Source organism: Monodon monoceros, unplaced genomic scaffold (genome assembly GCF_005190385.1).
Source record: "Monodon monoceros isolate NGI ecotype Baffin Bay Population unplaced genomic scaffold, NGI_Narwhal_1 Super_Scaffold_14, whole genome shotgun sequence".
Taxonomy (NCBI): Eukaryota; Metazoa; Chordata; class Mammalia; order Artiodactyla; family Monodontidae; genus Monodon; species Monodon monoceros.
In genome coordinates, this window is record NW_021703770.1 from 29,179,875 (window position 1) to 29,187,387 (window position 7,513).

General features: G+C 36.9%; 1 non-coding gene across 1 annotated transcript; it reads right to left on the reverse strand.

Moving 5' to 3' along the window:
• Positions 1-6,731: 6,731 nt before the first annotated feature.
• Positions 6,732-6,795, reverse strand: LOC114895742. The gene has a single exon (XR_003793637.1). It is a non-coding gene; the product is annotated as a small nucleolar RNA SNORD66 (small nucleolar RNA).
• Positions 6,796-7,513: the final 718 nt, after the last annotated feature.

Sequence of the window (7,513 nt, forward strand, 5' to 3'; positions counted from 1 at the left end):
TGCAAACTAGGGCCCTGGCCTGGTCGCGTGGGGTTCAGGGGAGCGCGGCGGGGGGTTGGAGGGACAGAGGGAGGCGTGGGGCGGGCTTGGAGGGGGGCCACCTTCTGCAGTTGTCACAGCGTCAGCTCTGGGCTTTTGCCAGAGCACCCCTCCTCCCCTTCCCGGCAACTTCTTTTCAACAGCCCCTCTGATGGACCCCAACTCTCCTCTCTCACGCCTCGCCTATCCAGCGGGGCACAAAGAAATCTCAGTCACTCCATAAACTTTGTGCTTCCAGTTATGCCGCCCCCTCCCCTAGCCTCCACCCCGCCCTTCCAGCTATTTGGCAGGAAGGTTAGGCCACTGGCAAAATCCTCTGCGAGATCCAGCTGATCACAAATGCCAGCTGTATGTCTTCGGGCCAGTTAAGTCCTCTCCTCTGCCCAGGCTCTCAGGAGACCGACCATTTCATTGCTCTCAAGGTTCCAAGGAGACCGCTGCGGACGCGGACCATCCCCCCACTTGGCCAGCACGGATGGGATGCTGAACAGCGTCCTAAAAGTGCTCTTTCTCACCTCGAGTTTTCATTTCAGATTGTAAAAATTCCGAATTTGGAGAGAGGCCGATATTTTTCTCCCATCAGAAAGGAGGACCATTAGCTAGGTGATTACCCTTGTGGGAAAGGAACCATCTCTAATCAGAATACTAACTTTTTGAGGAAGTCTGTGGAAGTTCTAAAGTCCCACCCCCTCCCCATAATCTTTCATTCTTTTAGTTCTTCTGCCACAGGGAAGCAACCAGCGACTAATAAAAGATTTGATCTTGCCATAATTTCCCAAGCAGGTAAGACCCAATAACTATTTCATGGTTCTTTAGCTTTTAAAGTTTAGTTTCATTATTATTCAATTATTGTGTGCGTAGTATGTCGGAAACTGCAAGACAAAAGAACAAAATTTTAAGGGATTTGCATAGTTATTATTTTGGCCAAGTTAAGCTGCATGAGGCTAGCTTAGTTTCTCATAGTTTCATATATACTGAGTTTTAAATATATTCTCCCAGGTGGACTTGAAGGAGGCGTCTATCCAAGAGACAGTGGAACTGGCTGCTTTATGTAATCAGTATTTACTAATAAACTCCACTGCCGTTAACATGTATGCACCCGACGTTCCCCCCCAGGTTGTGAGGTCATCCATTCTGATCTGAAATCGAGCCCCCCTTTGTTTGGTTGACTAACATGGGTGTGAGCCCCGCCAAACTCCACACGCTAAAAGGGTCTGGAGGTCAGCAGAGAGCCTGGGCTGATTGAGCATAATGCAGGCTGTTCAGCGTGCAGGAAGCACTGTAATCACTGTCATTGATAACCCCATCAGAACATCTTCTGGAAGGTGTAAAGAGTTGCCCTGCGAAAGGTATGGCTGAGAGAATGTTAATACAGAGCTGAAGACCAACTGTGAATTTTATTACATTACCATTAGTACTATTGCCACAGAGCTTGTAAGAATACATGGTTCTTTGCAGTGGAAAATGCACTAAGTGACAAAGTCCCTCCCCTGAAGAACCAACAAATTAAAGCTGTAAGTACCATGAAAAGCAGGGTTATTTGTGTTTGTGTTGTGGAATGAATCAGCAGACAGAACTACAGATTTTTGCCTCCTTAATTTCCAATTTGTTACAATTAAAGTGGTATACTTAGAATTGAATTATTATATATTATGGTTTTTAAAGATCTTTTTATAAAACTGGCTGTCTTTTTTATGTTACCCAAAAAGAATGCCCATTGGAATTAAAATATCATAACAGTTAATGTTTCTTTTGGCATTTGAAATGGTTAAATATGCAAAGCAAAAGAGAAACAAATAAATCTCAACTAAATATTCACTTTAAAAGCTGAAAGGAGCAAAAGTCAGAGAATTCAAGGCAAGATTGATAAGATAACCAGATTACAGTATTAGAAATAAATATAGCTCATCTAAATTTATAAATAGATATATTATTCTGGTCAATATAAATGAATTAAACTAAGGAATATTATTACATTTTGTGTTTTCTCATCATTTTTAATGAGAATATTAATGATATTTAAAGTTTAATTTTTCTTTTTCTCATTTAATTCACTAAGGTTATAAAATAAAAAGACAGCAAAACCTATAAGCAATTATCTGTGTCCAAATGGATATAGCAGCTCCAAACCACAGCTACATGACTATCAAACAATGATTATGAAAACCACAATTGAGAAAACCATCAGGGAATGATATTGCAAAACCACAGCAACAAATGTGTCTGTGATATTGAAAACCACAATTCACAACTAATACCCTGTGTATCGCAAATTACTATTTAACTATAAATGTGAAAATGTATAAGTAACAGCACAAAATAATTTCTCATTTACTTGAAAATGAATTATTCATTTTCTAAACTCACTGATTTCATCTCTACATAATGGTTCATTTTGAAAAGTTTCTTTTTTTCAAAGACAAATCATTTTAAATCACATAGGTAAGTTACTTTAAAAGCAGAAAATATGCAACTTTTAATAACATTTCCTCAAATGCTAGAAGAATTGATTTGAAACCAATCTGAAATAAAGAAACATCTACTTCAGTCTAGCTTTCTTCATAAAATTCTTCAGGAGCAGAAAGGGATGGAGTGGAAACTGTTTATGGAAAAAAAACAAAGCTTCGAGTATTCTATTACACCTTCAATGAGAATATAATTATATATTCTCAAATAGTCATTTTAGCTAGAAACCATACATCTGACAGTAAAATGAGTCACCAGTACCGAAACAACTTTAATATGCAAACCAAATGTTTATTTACAAATAAATAAAAGAATATTATTTGTAAGTTTATAGAGTTTCCAGATTTAGCAAATTAAAATACAGGATGCCCAGTTAAATTTTAATTTCAAATAAGCAACAATAAATTTTTTAGGATAAGTATGTTCCATGCAATGTTTGGGACAAACTTATCCTAAGAAATAATTGTTGTTTATCTGAAATTCAAATTTAACTGGGCATCCTGTATTTTATCTGGCAAACTTGTAAGTTTAGCATTTTAGCAGTTTCACAAATTTGTGGTTATTTATAATATTGTTTATGGAAAAGGTAGGGAAACCCTACAGTGCTTCCTTAAAGACATAGATATACTTAATTCTTGAACATCATATTTTTTAAGGAAGGCAAGTAGAAGGAATAAATTTCTGTACAAAAATTTTTCATTTGGCACAGTACCGAAACATGCTCTCAGTGTAAATGGATTGCATTCAGGTCTGTCTCACTCTTGAATTTGCTTTTAAAATGTGCTTTTTTTCCTCTAAGGGATCAACAAATTGATAAAGCAACCTCCCAGGCCACATCTTATTAGGCAGCAAGCTGCCTTCTTTATTATTAGAATAAACAATATTCAAAGGCTTCAGAAAGACTTAATTTTTTGCCCTTGTATCCTCACCAGAAGTTGAACACAGTTTATCTGCCTTAATTTAAGATTGTGGCACTGAATTGAAGAAGAATGCAGTATGAATACAGTGTTTAGTGTTTGTGTATCTTTATAATTTCAGCAGTTTAAAAATAAAAATCAACAAATTCATCGAAATGGCATTTCCTAGGTTACAACTATGAAAAGAAGTGTCTGCTTACTTGCAAAGGAGCCAAGAGCTTTGAAAACATTCAGTCAATCTAGATCCGAGGTTTAACTTGGTCTTCACGTAGATGGTCAATCCCCTTGACAGAAGTATGCATGTACAAACAATTTACTAAAGGGCAGGTCTATTGAATTAATCAATTCATCGAATTTTCAAAAATATCTGTGAAAAAAAATCTCTAATCCAATATGCATTAAGAATGACTACTCTCTTTCTGTAGAATTTTATAATGTACTGAAAACCAAAATGTGGATGATTTAAGTTTTTATTCTTTGCAATCATCCTTTATGTCCAAATTACTATTCTGATAGAGGAAAATCATAGGATGAACTCTATTACAAAAAAAGTATTTGTTGCTAAGTCTGTATAATGCATAACACACCTCCAAGTACAAAATAAATATTGAAGGAGTAACACCCCACATTTTAGAAGACATCTGTTGATTTTGCCTACCTAGCGTCCATCCCTCTTCTTCTGGTATTAATGTGGCGATGTCTTTTGAAGAACTTCTCCACATCTTCTCTTTGGTCATGTAATGCAAGTGTGGCCTTCCCCAATCCCCTAGTCCCTGACCAATCAGAATATTCCACGTGTTTGTCTCTAGTGATTGGCGCAGTGGTTCAAATTGTTTCTATGAGAGTCAGCCCTGGAACTTTATCCTAAAACCACTGAGGAAAGGGTGCTTCTATTCGGCTGGTGTTGCTACACTGGAAGAATGCTAACCTAATATTGCTGTTGGCCATCCTTGGTGGAAGAATCTGTTTTAGAGGACTAATTCTGTCTTATCTTCTCTCAGGATCTGATTTTTGGGAAATCCAAACAAAGACACCCATCAACATTCCAATACTACTTTTTCTGGTTCCATCAATATTACCTATGTGTCTACATAAACATTAGAGTCTTGGTCATTTCCATTATATTGTATCTTCATCTATTTGACCAGGCTAATCTCTATACACCTTTGTAGTCTTAGTATAGATGTCATTTTTCACAGGAAGACGTCACTGACCTCCCAAGTCTTAGTGAGATATCTCTTCTCAGTTCCATAACACCTTCTCTGTCGGCATAATATCACTCATTGCATTGTATTATATTGGCAGTTTAAATAGATATAAATTCAATCCTCACCAGCCCCCTCCCTGACCTACTACACCTAACTAGATAGTTTGTGAGGGCAAGAAATATGTCTGTCTTTTTCAGAACTACATCCCCAGGGCTGGACACATCGAAGGTCCTAACATAATTACTGGAAGGAACCATAAGGTCAGAATTATCCTGTTTTATCTGGGGACTCCTACTCTTTCCAATCCTTATCCACATAGGCACAGGTGCAAGAAGTGGCAGCCATGTTTGTACAACGTGACTCCATGCTCCTGATGGCGGATACACGGACCAAGGGGAGTACCTGACTCAAATATGGCCAACCAAATCCCTCCCTCAGGAATCTAAAGTTAGTATTAAGAGTTTCATCTTTACATGGGCTAGTCTCTTGAATGAATGAAAAGTAAAGCCTCTGGAATTATGGCATGGTTACCACCATGTGAACAGAGTAACAGTCACAGTTTGCCAGTGGAGAGAAAAAGAAATAAAACAAATGTCCGGAGATAAGTAGAGCTGGGAATATGAAATGGCATCCCATGTCCTGTTCTAGCCCCTTCATGGGCTTCTGCCCTTCATGTCACTGAGATACTATGTCTCCTTAAAATAAATTCCTCCCCACCTTTCTCTTTAAAATTATTTTTGGCCTAAATTAGCATTAGTTGATTCTTGTTACATTCAAGCCAAAAGACAAAATTAGCAATCCATGACTTCAGTTAGCTTAACTATTCAGTAGCCCCCTTTATCTGCAGTTTTGCTCTCTGTGGTTTCAGTTACCAGTGGCCAGCCTTGGGCCCAAAATATTAAATGGAAAATTCCAGAAAAAAAGGAAATTCATAAGTTTTAAATTGCATGCCATTCTGAGTAGCATGATGAAATCTCACACCCCCACCCCATGTGAAACATCCCTTTGTTCAGCGAATCCCACCAGTTAGTCACTTAGTAACCATCTTAGTTATCAGATTGAATGTTGTGGTATCACCGTGCTTATGTTCAAGTCACCCTTATTTTAGTTAATACTGGCTCCAAAGTGCAAGAACAGTGATGCTCAAATTCAGATGTACCAAAGAGAAGCCTTAAAGCGCTTCCGTTAAGTGAAAAGGTGAAAGTTCTCAATAAAGAAAAAAAAATTGTATGCTAAGATTGCTAAGATCTACAGTAAGAAGGAATCCTCTATCCCTGAATTGTGAAGAAGGAAAAAGAAATTCATGCTAGTTTTTCTGTCACACCTCAAACTGCTAATGTTATGACCACAGTGCAGGATAAGTAGTTATGACGGAAAAAGCATTATATTTGTACATTAGATATTTTGAGGGAGAGAGACCACATTCACATAGCTTTATTACAGTATTTTATAATTGTGCTATTTTATTATTAGTTATTGTTGTTAATCTCTTACTGTGCCTTATTTATAAATTAAATTTTATTATAGGTATGTATGTATAGGAAAAAACATAGTATATATAGAGTTCAGTAATATCTGTGGTTTCAGGTGTTCACTGGGGGTCTTGGAATATATCCTCCACAGATAAGGGGGGACCACTGTACTTAGAAATATCAATTTAACTGAATTTTCTATTTCCCTACAGAAAAGTTATATAAAAGTACTGTATTAGTCTGGGTTCTTCAGAGAAACAGAACTAATAGTATATATACAGAGAGAGAGAGAGATTATAGGAAATTGACTCACAGTAATAGAGACTGAGAAGTTCCTGGATCTTCAGTTGACCCAGGAGAGTCTGAATTTGAAGGCCTGAAAACCAGGAGAGCTGATGGTGTAAGTTCCAGTCTGAGTCCCAGTATGAAGGCTGGAGAGGACTGATGTCCAGGCTAGCAAACAATCATGCAGAAAGGGAATTCTCACTCTGCCTTTTTGTTCTATTCAGGCCATCAATGGATTGGATGAGACCCACCCACATTGGGGAGGGCAGTCTGCTTTACTCAGTCTGCCAATTCAAATGTTAATCTCATCCGAAAATACCCTCACAGACACACCCAGAATGTTTTACCAAATCTCTGGGCAATCAGTGGCCCAGTCAAGTTGGCACAAAAAAATAACCATCATAAGCACTTTTGATGATATTTTTTTCCAGAGCAACTGTGAAATGGCAAAGAATATTCTTAGGAACGTTAAATGGGAAATATACAATTTTAACATAGATAAATAAGGGTGTTATCAATTACTGACTTGGGGCATTCACTTCAATCAGGGGTAAATCTTGGAGAAAAAGGTAGCATTTTCAAATTCAGAGTTCCTCAAGGGCATGATGACTGATTGACATGCACATCTATAGCCTCCTGATTACATATATTCTGTCACCAGATGTCTGATTTTATTTTCAACTTTACTTTGCCACATTTGAATAACCATATAACAGATTACCTTGCACATAAATTTTATGAATGTTGTTATAATTTGCATGAATAATGTTTATACTTCTGTGGTAGATTTTATTTTCCAACCTATAACTTTTGCCATAAATTCCTAAATGCAAAAGAAGAAATTAAACAGCTTCTTAAGAACACTTGCTATATGTATAGACTTAATCAAATCAGTTATCTTTGCTTTTATCTACTTGTCAAAGTGTATTAAAATAATGCATTAGGAGTGGATTTAGGGTGAACTGAAGATGTAGGATTATGAATAACCATGCTAGGGCATACTGATAATGAAATCATCTAAAAGAAGCTGAAAAAGGCTAATTATATCACTTTAAAAATGTTATCTTATAATAAAAATTAAACTATATGACTAATATACTCCTTTAAAAACTATTATTTTTATTAA